Here is a 17,554-nt window from a genome sequence, read left to right on the forward strand (position 1 = left end):
AAGAGAGTATGTCTCTTTTTTGTTTTTGTTGTGTGGTGTGTTTTTTTTTTTTTTGCTTCTTTTTTAACCAGATTGCCTTAGTCTTGTTGGTTCAGTTATTTGTTACTGTTCAATAGAGACTGCAAAACTACAAGCCCTCCTTTTCAGCAGCTCCGTTCACTACCAACATCTTTGCTCTGTTAAAGTCAGATAGAAGTCACAGCATATCGGAAGATGTACTTCCGGTTATAATATTTTCCTTCTATTACAATGTTATACTGATTTTGTATAACTATGTTCATATAAATGTTGAATGACGTTCGTTATGAAAAAGGTTCGTTAATCCGAAAATGAAATAAGGTTTGTTATTCCGAAGGTTTGTTATTTCGAAAGACACAAATTCCCTATACTTAGAGGTCTGTTAATTCGAAAATGAAAAGTGGATCGTTAATCCCAACATTTGTCGCCGTATTCCCAAGGTTCGTTATTCCGAGGGTTCGTTAATCAGAAAATGAAATAAGGTTCGTTATTCTGAAGGTTTGCTGTTCCGAAATATACAAATTTCCTGTACTTAGAGGTCTGTTAATTCGAACATGAAAAAAAAATGGTTCGTTAATTCCAACATTGTCTTGTGGCCGTATTCCGAAGGTTCGTTATCCGAAAATGAAATAAAGTTCGTGATTCCGGAGATTTTGAATCCGAAACTGAAATAAGGTTCGTTAAACCTGAAATGAATAAAACTTCATTATTTCGAAAATTGAATGACCTTGGTGTGGCTCATCTTGATGCGGACGTAGAAGAGGGGGAAGGGTACAGTAAGGAGGAATATGAAAAAGACTTTTTTTATCATTAACACAATTACATATTACGATTGTATTCCAGTTCGTGAATGAGTATGACCTTTGTGTATTGTGTCTGTTTTTGTGTGTTTATACACAAGTTGTTTGTGTTGGTGTGTGTGATGTGTAATTTTTTTCATTCAATTGTGATTGCATAATATACCCTGTATTTTGTCACTATATAAAGTTTATTTCATTCTCGGGATTACGATCCTTATTGCACTTCGGATTGACGCACCTTCAGAAAAACAAACCTTATTTTATTTTCGGATTAACGAGCCTGATTTCATTTTCGGATCAACGAACCTTCGTAATTACAATCTTAATTTCATTTTAGAAATACGAACCCTCGGAACAACGAATCTTCGGAATAACGAACCTCGTGACTGTACGAACCTTCGGAATAACGAACTGTAACCGTAAATGTGTTATTGTCATTTTATTTTGTAGGAAATTGAATAAAAATGAAATAAGATATTCTTGCATTAATGAAATGGCCAGAGTTACTGACATGATTGTGCCATGTGTATCTACGACTCTCCATTGACGGTAGGAATTGCACTATATAGCTTCTTTGTATATTCAATTAATTGCCTATGTATGCGCAGTCGGCAGCACAAGGGAGATGTAAACAGACGGAGAAAGAACGAATGCTCTCCCTAGAAGTCATGCTGACAAGTTATATACGCACTTAACTACACGTGGTATATCCCCAGGTACTTTGAAGAAAGAGCGCATCAGTATCAGGACTAGCACTTTATAGCAGCATAAAAAACTTCACCTGTCATGTCTGTTGCAGCTTGCTCTCCCCCCCCCCCCTCTCTCGCTTTCTCCTCTCTCTCCCTCTCTCTCTCTCTTTCTCTCTCTCTCTCTCTATATATATATATATATATATATATATATATATATATATCTTTGAATATGCTGGCAGCAATAAATGTGTGTACTTTGAATAAGAGCAGCGAATTCATGTGCACAGAAAAAAAAATACACATTAGGAGTAAAAATTAAAACAAAAGAAAAACACCCTTGACCACTCTTCAATTGAGTACTCTATGAAAAGATCAAATCTGCCAAATTACAGGATAGCAAATACATACGCAAATGTGAGTGTCATGGAGAAATACTCATTTCTTTAGAAAGGGAACTAATTTTCATGTCATTTTGATTTGCGCGTTACTAGGCTGCTAGGAGCACAAAAATACAGAACAACATAATTAACATGATACTGAATTCTTTATTAAACTGTCCTAAATGCTGGTATTTACTTCCATTTTGAAATACAGCATGTAATCCCATGTGAAATGTGAAAACTTTCCTTGTCTCCGAATTTCGTCTTGTAGTTAAAGCGACACTGAACAAGACTTCAAAGCAAAGGCGAATGTTAGTCATCAATCGTAATGCTTTAGAATCCAAACATGTGTTTGCATGGATTACGAAGAGTTGTCGCTCCATCTGGGGGCATTTCATGAATAGTTTTGGTCGGATATTTTTCTGAAAAACTGTTATAGGCTACTGAAATTCTTGCATCTGATTGGCTGAGAGCAAATTTGTCCGACCAAATTGTCACGACAAAACCCTTCATGAACCCCCCCCCCCCCCCCCCCCGAACACCTCCCTGGTAGGAACAGCTCTCGTGAAGACATTAGTGAACGAAAAATGTAGTCAAGTCCATGTTCACTGCAGTTATACATCAGCGAAGTCATCTTAACGGCCTAAGAAAAAAGAAAGGAAGAAAAGAAAATGACGAATAGCGCCATACGCTTTGAAATCTGCTTAATCCGTTAAACCTGCATGGCATTCACTAGTAGTTAGGGCGCTGACATTCATTCAGAAATCTCCCTGCATATGTTTCAAATATTCCATTCACTGTCTTTTTTTATTTCATTTCAGAAACACTGCCCGGCGCTTCTGCACTTTCGAGGAAGGGCAAATTTCCGCGTCCAAATTTTGATCGCGACCAAAAGTTCGACTCAAAAATTAGCCTGTGGACACATGCTATATATTTTGCCTATAAATTCAGATACGACGCCAGTCCTTACCCCGAAGCCGAAAATAATCTTCATCCAATGACGAACCGGTGAATGTCAATATCAAAATCATTCAGGGTCCAAGGAAGAATTATTCATCCTTAGTTTCCATAAAGAAGAGGAAGCAGAGCCCTTCAACTCCTGCTAAGTTGTTGTCTTTTTTTATCAAGTTACATTCTCTCAATGACATATTTTTGTTTTAGTTTGTTTGTTTGTTTGTTTATTTTTTTGTTTGTTTGTTTGTTTGTTTGTTTGGTTTTTTTTTTTTTTTGAGGGGGTAAACAGGCGCTCTTTACTTATATTTTCATTTAATGCATTTGCAAAGTTGATCACTGTAATGGATTATATCTGCCATGTCTGCTCTCAATACGGAGACATAATCAATGCACGGCAACCAACTCCGGATGGGCGGTTCCGTGTTGTACCCACGGGAGGAGGAGGAGAAGAGGGAACTAGACATCACATTTAGCAGCATACATATATATGTACAGTATATACACTGCAAAAAGTCCGGTGTTAAAAAGTGAACACCGAGCTGGTGTTAAATTTTCGGTGCTCATTTATGGTGTTAAATTAACACCTCCGGGTGTCATTTCCAAATATAAAACTGTTGTTTGAAGAGTTTCTTAGTAACTGCACTTCTTGTTGATTTTTAATTTAAACAAGACGATCAAGAATTTTACATTAAAATACTAGATTTTTGAAAAAATGTGAAAATAAATTTACACCACAGTAACACCAGCTGGTGTGGTCTCTTATTGAAGCTGGACGGGTGTTAAACCATTGATATTAACACCAACAAATATCAAATCAACACCATGTGGTGTCATTTTTTAATTAACACCAGTACAGTGTCAAAATAACACCAGCTACAGTGTCAGATTAACACCACGAAGTGTCAGGTGAACACTTTTCAACACCATCACAGTGCATTTTCAACACCTGTGGGTGTGGTCCTCTATTGAAGTTTGATCGGTGTTTGATTTAACACCAGTGGTGTTAAATCTAACACCGATGTTTTTACAGTGTATATATATATATATATATATATATATATATATACAGTATATACATATTGTATGCTGCTAAATGTGATGTCAAGTTCCCTCTTCTGACTCATCTGTAGAGTCAACAAGAAGGTTTTTACAAACCATCTTGTTGGATCTACAGATGGCGTATTTGAGACCCATTCTTCTTATAATTATAACATTCGAAGTCCATGCACGTGGTAGAATCCAAGATATATTATATACTTAAGCTGCTCTCAAATTTATACCCTTTATCATTTCCACGCATTGTCCGACCGAATAGCGAAATGGTTGTCGAAAAGTCATCCTGATTGTCCTATAAATTATTGTCCATGTTTCTAATACTCCTGACGTGATCCTGTCCTGCCAGCTTTTTCCGATTTTCCTTTATTTTTTCAAATTACGATTTGTAGATATGTTCACATCAGAAGAAGCTAACATGAAATGGACGTGTATTGACCTTCACTATCGGCGGTCGAATGAAGGTCGGATTTGTCGTTGAATTCATGAAGCGTTGCAGTGATGTATGATGTACCTGGGAGTACAAACAAGTACTGAATTACGACGTATGTGCCCCCTGCAAATACTAGTATCTACAATCCTTATATACGTATTGCACAACATGTCTTTTTTTTACGTAACAAGCTGCCTTAAGCTAAACATATCAAATAAAGAGAAACTGATAAGAGGAATTCAACCACGACCAATACAATTGCTTTATCTTTGTCTTAGCATGAAATGTCACTGCGGTAGTTGACGTAACCATTAAAATCAGAAAATACCAGCCGTTTTTTGAATTCTACCCCGCCGATAGAAAATCAAGTGTTAGAAGCCGGGCCTTCATTCACAATCAATTTTTCCCCCCACGAATAGAGGATGAAAACAAAATTGACATTGGCTGATTAACCCCCACACGTCATACGCCAAATAATGGTGGGGAAAGGTAGCTCGCATAGAAATGAATATATCACAGTGTTCGATTCAGCTGTAGGGTTTTCCTCATCGCAAAAATTCTTCTGGCGGAAAATGAAGCAAGTTATTATGCCTACTGGATGTGCCAAACATCAAGAACAAAACAAGGACCTTTGAATAAATAGAGTCGTTTCAATTCACTTACACAGTATTTCCATATAGAAGCCTAAGAGCCCAACAAAATTCACAAACCCAAAGGGTATGTATCGTATTCTACAAGATCAAGATTGTATTACATTAGCAGTGGAATCGAAATAAGCAATTCTGTATTTGTTTGTGTGTGCGGATGTGTACATGGAGTACCTTCCCAAACAGAATCAGCTGCCAAACGCAAGAAAGAACAAAGAAGAAAGAACAAAGAGCGGAGGTGGAAACACTGCGTATTCTGATAATAAATCCAGTGATACAGTTCATCGAAAGATATTGTATTAACTTACGGGATTTACTTGCCTCGATGTCTTATTAATCTTGCTTGATTAGATAGCAGAGACTACTTCAAAGAATCACGGGCAATCCAGCGTAAAAAAGAAATGTCAAATTGAGTTAAAGGAAAGAGCATGGATTTCTGGTTTACAAAATAAAGCACTGAGTGGACCATAGTCGATCCTCCGTTTTCACGCTTTTCGTTTACAATATGACTGTCAGTCGCACGACTGTCAGACTTCGGATGTTCGGATCTGAAATAAACAAGCGTGTTTATTCGTAGGCTATTCTGATTAATTTCAAATCAAAGTCTGTCAGTTGTGCTACCGAAAGTCATATAGTGCATGTTAGTCGTGCAACTGAAAGTCATAGTGTGCGGTGGCCTTTCGTTACACCCTGTCCAATGTCCATACACCAGTTTCATAGGCAGGGGCGGATCCAGGGAGGACCGCAACTGGCGCACGCCCCCCCCCCTTTATTTTTTTGTTGAAACAAAAGAAATAAAAAGAAAAAAATGAGGGAGGGGTGCGTGCGCCCCCCCCCCCCATTAATTTTGTAAACGCACCCCCTCTTTATGGAATTCCTGGATCCGCCCCTGATAGGTTTGTCGTGTTTCATCTGCATGCCTCTCTGTCAATATGCAAGTTAACAAGTAGGCCTGTAAAGTGAACCCAAAATGACGTATATATAGATTGGGCATGGAGGTGTTTGTTGTATACCTCCACGGTTTGGGGAAAGACAATTATCATAGTCCTTAGAGCTCCGCGCCGTCGAACTCAATCTATGCAACCCCTGGATGACCTTGTAATACACCTTTGTATAGTAATGTCACGATTTTGAAATATGTATATCTTGATTCATTGAGCGTGGTACCAGCGATCTGGTTCATTGATTCCCTCATGAGATGTAGGCCCTATTGTCCTTGTTGGACCAATAGGAAATTGGCAATACGACTGTCACTATGGCCGTTAGTAAACCTCTTTCAGACCATGCCATCGAGTGGTTGTTGTTGTTTGTTTTTTTTTTTGTTTTTTTTTTCTTTTTTGCTGTTTGACTCGCTTACTCATATAATCTACTGGTATACCAGGGAGATGAGTGAGTCTCACTTCCCTGCTGATACACACATATACACATATACACAGAACTACATAAACGCGCTATATCCATGCATGTCAAATACCGCAATAATAAGTATAGGTATACAGTGTAAGCTTAGGATGGATGTGTTTCGTACGCTCTGCAGTATAATTGTTCTGTATAATACAGACTTGTCGACTCTGGGAGGAATGGATGACCAGCGACAAAATCCAATTTAGTATAAGCATTTCGACTTCCCGTCAGATTTCAAAACGGGATGGAATGTAGTCAAAGGAAATCATTCAACCGTTCCATCAAAGGAAATCATTCAACCGTTCCATCATAACCATTGTTAACCCTCTCTTTAGTGAACGTTTTGTCAGGGAGGTGATCACTGGTTTTACCCAACTGTACCCCTGGATACAGTTCTGTTTGGGCCGATCCCGGGTACCACGGTAGTACATGTCTTTTAATAAAGTGAAACCTATATAACTCTTTATAGACCTACATACGTATATTGTTGTAATATGAGCGCACTACATTTATCACAAGTGTATGCTTATTCCATGTATTCTATTATGAAGCTATACGGTCAGAGCAGCAGTCGTTACCATGACGCTAGTTTGTAATGGTGGATTAAAGGACAAGTTCACCTTCATAAACATAAGGATTGAGAGAATGTAGCAATATTAGTAGAACACATCATTGAAAGTTTGAGGAAAATCGGACAATCCGTTCAAAAGTTATGAATTTTTGAAGTTTTTGTGCAGTAACCGCTGGATGAGAAGACTACTGCAGTGTGTGAAAAACTTAGATGTCACATGCGTACAACAATATAAGGAAAATATAAAGAGAATTTCACAAAATTTCATCTTATGAAAAAAGTACACATTCCCCCGATTCGTTACCGACAAATGTTATGGGTAATATTATTCCCCCTGCCTTTAGAAAGAGGCAAGTCAAGTGCTCTTTTATTATGCGAAAAAAGTGAAAATATGTTGAATTTTCTTTATATTTTCTTTATACTGTTGTACGCATATGACTCACAAGCTGTAGTAGTCTCCTCATCCAGCGGTTCCAAAACAGAAATTTTACAAATTCATAACTTTTGCATCGATTGTCCAATTTTCCTCAAACTTTCACTGATGTGTTCTACTAATATTGTTGCATTCTCTCAATCCTTATGTTTATGAAGGTGAACTTGTCCTTTAACGTTGTTACAAATCTATCGTTAAACAACGTTTACTGTGTCCTCTGTTCGTCATTGAATCCAGTCCATACTATTGCAACACATATAAGTTTGAAGAGTGATTTCGAGAAAATTCTCTCTTCATGTGATGACTTCCTCGACCTTGGCACACGATAACCCTGTAAAGCAATACGTCTTTTCTCAATATTTCATATTGGCCAATTTCTTTTTTTTTTTCAAAATTTCCTAGATATTTATATCTATGTTTGTCCCTCTTTCTGTTTCATTGTACAGATCTCTTGCACAGGACGAGTGGCTTCGGTAAGTCTTTGGACGCTCATTTACTTTTTCCCCCACATTCAAATTCCAGTACTAATATGCATGTGTGTATATATATATATACAATTATATATATATATATATATATATATATATATATGTATAGTTATATACATGAATATGATATAATATATATATCTATATACATAGATTATATATATATATATATATATATATATATATATATATATGTATATATATGTGTTTGTGTGTGTGTGTGTGTGTGTGTGAGTGAGTGTGCGCGTGTGTGCGTAACTCTGGGTCCAGCTATAGGGAGACATTGTGTAGATAAGCAATGTCAGGCGTATATGAACCAATGAATAGGATATACTTGAAAACGTTGTCTCCCTGATAATTACAGAATTAATATACAATATCTTCCCACGGTAATAAAGCTTGTCCTATAGTTATATAATCTTTTTCTCTTTCTCTCTCTCTCTCTCTCTCTCTCTCTCTCTCTCTATATATATATATATATATATATATATATATATGTATATATATATATATACATATACACACACACACACACATTTGGTTTTCATTTATCCATTCATATATTGTGTGTATCATGTGTGTGTATAATAGGTCTATCTTATTTTTCTGATTCCTGCATAATAATTTGAAGCGCCTTCGACATGCAAGGCATATGATTTTTTTTTCTTCACGGCTTTTAATGTGTTCACTACTATATCCTTATGAGTAAAAATCATATGACTAAAAGGTTTTGTTCTCCTAGCATGAAATACTGGAGTGAATATGAATTGTATATTCGACAACTAATTTAAAAAACAAAAGAAAGCAAAACATGTTACATATTACAACATTCATTTTTGCGGCACGGTCATACGTGGCACTAAAACTAGACAGTGAATTTCACGCTTTCATTGAGGACTGATTGTTGCCGATCAAAACGGCAGCTGTATAAGATAATAAGTGGAATGATATTCCTTGTATTGTTGAATGAATGACATTTCTTAATCGCCGACTGTCAGTTCCCCAAAGCCGTTTGTCATCTGTGATTATTCTGTAACATGAACCAACGATACGATTAAAAGACTAAAAAAAAAAAAAAAACAGGGCAATGGAAAAATTAAATTCACTACAGTATTTATGCAAACAAAAACACACCTACATGTATATATACTATGTACTATAAATTCTGCAACAATGTGGCTGTTATAGTGCGAAACACAGCTTCATATGGTTTTGTCGTTGATGCTGCACTTATTGTACAGCCACGAGTGATTTTACTTCCCTGTATGCACGGTGCGTATGTGTGCTTATAAAAACGTTGTTACACAGGGAAACGCGAGTACACAATTTTACTATATCTTACACTCGACTGGACACGACCTCCAAGTTGTTGCCATGGTGTATAGAATAGAATACAATCACCCTCTCCAAACACAAAAACACACACACGTACAGACACTCGCACAAATTTATTCGATGGAGGACAGTGTTGGAAAGTTGAAGAGACCCTGGATGTCGTGCTATGCAAAGTGGCAAATATGAAAGGTGAGGGTTAAGTCGATCGACACGCTGTATTGGATCTCCAGTTTAGGTCGATAGAGCTTGATACCACGATCTATAACATTGCCTGCTTTTCTGCCACAGCCCACTGTACAGATGATATTATTTATTTTGTGCTTTCATCCATCCTCGCGTGAGGTGTAAGCGGTATAAACCAGGATATGCTCTGCTGCCGCACACGGTTTATTATTTATTTTTATCCTTTTTTATCATTATTTGTTAATCCTTCTATTCCGTCTCTCTATAGTTTTCTTTCATCAAGTCCGTTATCTAAAAGTAGGATCGCAACGAATGGCACACGTGATTGTTTCAACCATTCATTTTAGAATTTTGCAAAGCATCAAACGCTTCGTCTAAAGCTATTTGTAATGTGACCTTTCGTCTCCTAACTCCCTAAAGGGCTTTTTACACTAGTAAAATTTTGCTTAGCCCCGGACCAACGGTGGGGCTAAGGGGGGGGGGGGGGGGCCTTAGCCCCACCGTTGGTACGGGACTATCCTTAGCCCACTTTCTGTTTACACTCGTTTTTGCCAAAGTGGGCCAGCCCCACCGATAGTACGGTACTATCTGGCCCTGCAAAATAGCAGGGGTTAGCACCGCAATTGCGGTGCCAAGCAAGTGAGTGTAAACAGAACGAAAAAATAATCCTGGGCTATGAAAGCGATGGAGACGAAGTCCGACCCTCACTGACCAATCAGAAACGAGGTAATCAAGTGCTGCCGGTGCATGCGTGTACGTCTACAGTACACAGCGTAATTATGAATATTCATGTGGTTTCGAAAGTCCGGGGCTAAGAAATACGAGTGTAAAAAGGTCAGTTTTCTCCTTAGCCCCGGACAAGAGATAGTACGGGACTAATTGGCGAGTGTAAAAAGCTGAAAAAATTGGTACGGGACTAACGATAGTCCTGGGTCAGAGAAAGTCCGGGGTTAAGAAACACAAGTGTAAAAAGCCCTTAACTATCCTTACTGGGATAATGCTCTCTGCACTGAATACCATCGCAGTCTATGGATAAACAATCAAATGACCATGAGCACGATTAAGTAACGATCACAATAGTTACGTTCAGACGGCAGGCCCTAACCTCGAGGTTTAGCTCTTGCCCCCTAACTACGACGTGTGTCCACACGGCGAATCTTAACCTCGAGGTTACGAAACCTCGAGGTTAAGCGACTGCCCCCGTAATTACGAGTGGGTCCCACTCGATGTTAAAACCACAAAACCGGAAGTTTCAGCCCACACTACTAACAAGGCGTCCATTTCTTCTTTAGTCCAACCTAGCTGTCGGACTCGCTTACCGGTACTCTTTTTCCCACCGGCGGCACCAGCTTCCTCTGTCATGGTATGCAGAGATAGCACTGCACAGATGACTTTATGCCTTTATGAAGATATTCGTCGAAAACAATTTTTTTAGCTTCGGAGAAGAATATAGAATACAGTAGCGAGTTCGACGTGTTCAGTTTCAGAGATCAAGCGCATGGGAAGAAAAGATGATGTTGTTGTGATGTGCGTCATAGGTTTTTCACCTCGGGCGCACGTGTAGTGTATTTGTGGTGTACGTTTGGGAGGTTGACCCGGAAGCAGAGGGAAATTGTGGGGGCTAGCTGGAGTTCACGGCGAGGTCACTCTTAACTTCGAGTTCGTTGTTTTTTGTGTCCACACGGTGCTTAACTACGAGTGGGGACCCCCCGCGGCTCGTGGTGAGAGCGCTAACCGTAAGATTTCTCGTGGCTCGAAACATCGAGCAAACCTCGAGGTTTGCTAACTACGAGTGCGTCTTCACGGTCCCTAACTACAAGCTCTAACCTCGAAGTTTCCTGGGCTCCCGTCTGCATGTATTGTGACTCGTCAGACCGTAACATTCTAGTGGCCGTGTCATTATTTTTGTGTTTCTTTTTTTATCCTCGGAACGGAAAAATGAACAATGGACACAAACATATAAGAGATATAAGCCATTATGGCATTATGCACGCGTGTCCAATGAGTATTATGGATATTATGTTTATGAGGATCGCTCCCTTGTGCTCATAATAACTAACACATAAAATGAGGAGCATAGCCTATCGAACGATATTCCAATGAACTGAAGCCCCTTTAGAAAAAATACACTATGCACAAACAAGCAAACCAGGTGCCCCAATAGATCAATAATTCGCCTGCTATACAGAGATAGTTAGGTACATTCTATTGTGACCGAGGATTGAACTTTGAAATTTTGACCCACTGAAGGAGTTAAGATTTCTTTCCTTGACGCACTTGACGTCTTTATTGGCTGCCCATTGTCTGACCATGGACCCCAGGGTTCATTGTCTGACAGTAAACTGTTATCCATTGCTAAAATGTTTTGGGAGTACAAGGGCACTATGTTAAAGGTAGCTCTACTAGGACATCCGACATTTCAACCAAGATGGACGCAGCGTCGCGGCGGTGTCTGTCCAAGAAGAATTGCAGTCGAACGAGCTTGTGAAAACAATGGAAGTAGTGCTTTGACGTAAAATAATAAAAGACAACTACAACGAGTCAATAGAAACCAGACAGCTACTATACTCAGGTGGTTTAATCAGATCAGTTGCGAGGACCTACTTACATAGGCCCTACTTACTTGCTAATTAGACCACGGAGGTATTAGAAACGGAGTCGGATCTCTTCGCAATTTGTGCAAATCATGAAAAATGGTTAGCATTTCCACGGCTTTGACATGCCATGCTCCAAGGCGCTCTTTCATAGAGTGTTGATATAGAGACCAAAGAAGAGGTTCTGGATTTTAACAATCACTTTGAGCTGTATACCAGAGGGAACGTTGTTATCCTCTATGGAACTTTTTGGTGATATTTTACGGGAAAATCTTTTCAGTTCTTCTCCAGGTCTTCTTGTTATCAATGGCCAAGACTGAAAAAAAAAGAGGACTATCATCGCATTATCGCACTATAGTATCGCATAAAAAGTTAACACCTGATCATCTTGCGCACATTTTTGTTTCCCAGAATGGTAAGTCTTTCGGATAAAGTGATTGGCTAATGCGTGTTTATGCGTGTTTAATAGCAGTTATACTGAAAGAGGTTTTTTTTTTGTTTGTTTTTTTGTTTGTGGGTTTGTTTGTTTTTTTTTTACTCTTGTTTGCATTTCATGTTTTCTGCCGAAAATATCGCAAGGGACAGCAAACTGCTGCTTGCTCGGTTGATTGTGATTGAGGAATGATGCATATTATACTTGAACAGAAATGCTGTGTTTCGTCCAAGCAGTTTATTGATACCTGCGACAGAGGGCACAGCTTCTCCGTGATATACGGAACACGAGTACAAATGACAAAGGAGTGATTTTTTATTGTTTCTTCTCCTTCTCTAATACTTCCCTTATTGGACATTATCGTGTTTCCTTCCACCGTGATCGGGTGAAACGTCGGAACTGCAGCCACAATAATACGGCGGCCAAATTGGGCGAGCGCGCAATGCCGACGCCGCGTCGCCGTTACGATGTAGTTAATAACTTTTTTCAATGTTGTACTTATATCAGATGTTTTCCGTGCTGACTTTAGGAGGATTTCCCGTTTGGCATTCAGTCTTGAAAATTGAACCAAGTTGCATTTGTGACGCTTTTAATTATTTACATATTCGTTATCCCCCATACCCATGCAATCTCTATAGACAACTGCTATAATGCTGCCATTAAAGTTAGTAATTGTAGCAATCACCATCTCAGAATTAGCGACATTATTAACAACACTGTTACTTCACTAACACGTCGCGGTAGGGCCGTGACAATTAAAACCTTCAATACCATCATTATACTGTTGTTACTAGCTGTTGCCGTTGCTGGTACTACGAAGGGTCTACTACTACTACTACTACTACTGCTGCTGCTGCTGCTGCTGCTGCTGCTTTAACCACTGCTACTACTACTGCTGCTTCTAGTAGTACTATACTACTGCTGCTTCTAGTAGTAGTACTACTACTGCTACTGCTACCACTACTACTACTATTATTATTACTACTACTACTTACTACTACCACTACTACTATTAATGCTACTACTACTACTACTACTACTTACTACTACATACATACATTACACTACAACTACTCGGTATACATACTACTACTGCTACTACTACTGTTGCCACTATACGATACTACTGCTATACTATAACTACTACTACTACTACTACTATTTTGCCAAAACTGCTAGTACTGCGTGTGTTCCTATACATTTCGAGTTTCGAATTCAAATTTTAGATTTCCAGCTCAGCGGATGATACGTAATTAATAAAGCCCGTGATAACTCGGACGTCTGCGCTATCTTCTTTGTTATTAAATTGGAGCTGTACAGCAACATGGCAAAGTAATGAATTTGTGATTGAATTGCGTAAAGAGTATACCTGATGCTCCAAAGATACAGAGGAATCCCGCTATAACGAGATCGTCGAGTCCGGCTAATTTCGAGTTTCGAGTTTCGAGTTTCGAGTTTCGAGTTTCGAGTTTCGAGTTTCGAGTTTCGAGTTTCGAGTTTCGAGTTTCGAGTTCCGAGTTTCGAGTATCGAGTTTCGAGTTTCGAGTTTCGAGTTTCGAGTTTCGAATTTCGAATTTCGAGTATCGAGTTTCGAGTTTCGAGTATCGAGTTTCGAGTTTCGAGTTTGGAGTCTCAATTTCAAATTTGCAGTTGCAGATTTTCGTTAATTGGTAATTGTAAAGCCATCGATAAATCGGGAGCCTGTGTCTCCTTCTTTGTCATTAAATACTTCAAGCCTTGATTACAGCAATAGCGTTGGAATCTGCGCTATTTTGTCATTGAATTGCACTTTTACTGCAATTCCATATCAAATTTGTGATTGAGTTACGTAACAAGTGTACTTGGAATGCAGACAGAAATAATACACTGTTATAAACATGCTCTGATACCAGTGCATTACGTACTTTTATACAATCGGAGAGCACAACCTAAGTTTAATATAATACTAATGATGCACAGGATAGAGTGTGTTAGTGAAGGTGCGGCGCGCTCGAGAGTATTGACAATGGTGCGACATGCACGAGGCGCAGCCGAGTGCATGTTTGCAACCGTTGTTAATACTCGAGAGTGAGCCGCACCTTCACTAACGCCACGAAATAATCCTGTGCATCATTAGTTTTATAAAATGGGTCGAAAACTAACAGCATTATTCACGTACCTTTGTGGGTCAATACCAGTCAGCTACATGTAGCACTCGCTCAAAAGTCAAGATGTCCGAAGATGTTCGTCCCAAACATTTACGCACGTCGCACTCGGAAATCCCGCACACTATAAGTACTGTACGTACGTATAAGAGTATACGTACGCCACGTACTGTTATGCACAAGAAAGGCCGCCGGCTGTTGTGGCAGCCCGCGGCCCGAACTAGAAGTTGTTTACAGGATTGACAGCGCGTATAGTAGCGCGTGACGCACTTGTAACAACTGATTGAGTGCGCACTGCTAGTGTAAAACATTGTGACGTACGTCAGGCCAGGGAGGTGGAAGAGAGACTCTTCTTAGTGCTTACCTGAAGAAAAATAATGCACGCACACGTGACTCATTTCAGCGCTTCCAATTGGCTACATTCTTGAACCCATTTTATAAAATAGTTATAAACAGAAAAAGGTATACTGCAACAGGAAGGTTCCAACAGTATATGTTCTCACGGGGAAAAATGCTATTGTCGACGTTTGTTGTCGAATGTTGTAAAGTTGTGACAATGCTGTGATTGTCCACCGCAGACGGGGCCTGTCTTTCTATACATCGTACGCATTTTAAAGAATCCTCACATTGTGCACACATTGTCTTTAAACATCGTATGATAATCATTTGTGTCACAATCAAACTCTACAACATAGTGTTGTAGGCACAAAAAAAAAAAACCACATGATAGAGAGAAAAATGAAGCATATCAAACAGGCGTGGAAAAAAAAGAAAGATCTATGAGTGCATAATTATAATCCTCAGCAGACTTATGTGCAGCAGTGTCGGCGATTGCTGCATACCTTTACGGCTGTGTTAGGGCGTACCCGGTTATTATTTGTTGTTTTGTGGTTTTTTTTTTTTTGGGGGGGGGGGGGGCAGGGGGCGAAAGAAAAAGAAGAGGATCGAAAAAGAAGAAGAAAAGATGGTACAACTAATGGAGCTGCATCGCGCTATCAACGCTATAGCATTATAAGTTATGTTGATGAAAAATGTGACTAAAAGCAGTGAAAAATGTCCGAGATTACCTATGTACAGTGCGCTCCCGTTATACCGAACACGGTTATAACGAAATTCCGGTTACAGCGAAGTAAACCTTCAGGCCACAACCTTATCCACTCTATGCATTTTTATTGTTAATTTGTTCTGTAAATATGATAAGATTTCGATATAACAGAAAACTGCCGGTCCCGAGGACTTCGTTATAACGGGAGTCCATTGTATCTGTATTCAAGTTTACAGTTCCACTTTGCGCATGAGCAGAAAAAGGTACGATCAGGCACATTGGTTCTTTAATTCACTGAGATAAGCATCCCTGATGTAATGATTACTCATGTAACCCTTACAAACGGTGCTTACTATCACATCCACCCGACAGCAAGCCTGGCATTTAGCTTTGTTGGTAGAAAAAGTTTGTTTATGTATTCAACACAAAACAATGAAATTAATGCCTGCTGAAGTATCAATTGACAGACCATTCTTGTCACCTGCTCTGTGCAAGTTCATTCTTTGTTTGAACGTGAATTCCATAAATTGAGGGCATGCTTATACATCATGCTGCTTTAAAAACAAGTGAAGTGCCTAACCAGTTGAGAAAAAAAAAGAGAAAGATCATTTGTACCTATGTACCCATGAGCTACCTGTGAGCTGGCTTATTGCATCTCGCTCAAATCACGTCGCTATATTATGAAGCGTGATATAAAACTTTATCCAGAACATCATATTTTGAAGAATTTTAATCTTATATATGTCAGATGTGTTTATTTCGTGAAGGCCTACCCATTTATCCTTGAGTAATCAAATTATCTCGTGCAGATGTATGTACACTCATGTAAGTACGTCCAAAGCCGGTGCATCTTGATATGACATAGATTCAAGACACCATTCCGAAGAAGACGCTATACTATATTGTGAATAGATTGCTCTGCTCTTACTATCGGCAGGGAAGAAATGTTTGAAATTGGGGAAGACAAATGTAACACCATATTATGCTATTTTCGAGTTATTTTTTTTTACTCGAAAATGGCAAAATATCGAGTTTCATCTCTTCATATTAAATTGCAGCTTTGATTGAATTTTGAATAGATTGTCCTGCTCTTGATATTGACATCAAAATATTCCATATTGGGCAAGAAAGACGCAACTCGAACTTTTGCCATTGTCGAGTTAAAGAGACTCAAAAGGCCAAAGTGCGAGTTTCTTAACTTTGCCATTGAATTACAGCTTTCCTATAATAGAAGTATGAACTTATGTGATTGAATTCTTAATAGACGTCCAGCAATTTGTTTCTGTTTTTTAATGAAGGAAAAATACAAGGCAGTTTCATTCATTCTGAGTGTATGCACACCAATGATATTAGGTGATCTCAATATGTCCTTATAGATTCAACGTGTCATTCCAAAGAAGCCGCGATTTAATTGCAGCTTCACTACGATCTGACAATAGCTGTGATTGAATCTTGAATATTCAAGTAGATTGTCATGTTCTTATAACGCGAATCAAGCCGGTGATATAGCTATGTAGTCGGGCATTGCTATCAGCTGGCTATAGGTAGGGCAAGCCTCCGGCAAGCTTTCTGGTTGTTTGGGGCAATTTGTGTGAACAAAGCACGCATAAAATCTGAATACCTTACAAAACCGGTCTATTTCTTCTTCTTCTTCTTCTTCTTTTTTTTTTTTTTTTTGGATTGCTTGTATGTTTTTTTTTACATGATATGTATCTCTCGTTGCATATTGTCTATAGTTATGTTTTCATCCGTGATTGTATGTTTTTCTAAGTCATTCTACATTATCCACAATGCAACAAAATAACGTTAACCAACTGATGTGAGTTTAGGATGAACAGACCCTCATAATTTCTGGATTATACACAATCCTTGCAAGCCTCAAAATATCTCAGCCAGCTCAATTTATTCAAAGACCTTAACTTTCAACGAAATTAGTTTCTGAAAGGG

This window comes from Diadema antillarum, unplaced genomic scaffold (genome assembly GCF_040938485.1).
Source record: "Diadema antillarum isolate AM-2024a unplaced genomic scaffold, OU_Dant_1.0 seq00000106_RagTag, whole genome shotgun sequence".
Classification (NCBI taxonomy): domain Eukaryota; kingdom Metazoa; phylum Echinodermata; class Echinoidea; order Diadematoida; family Diadematidae; genus Diadema; species Diadema antillarum.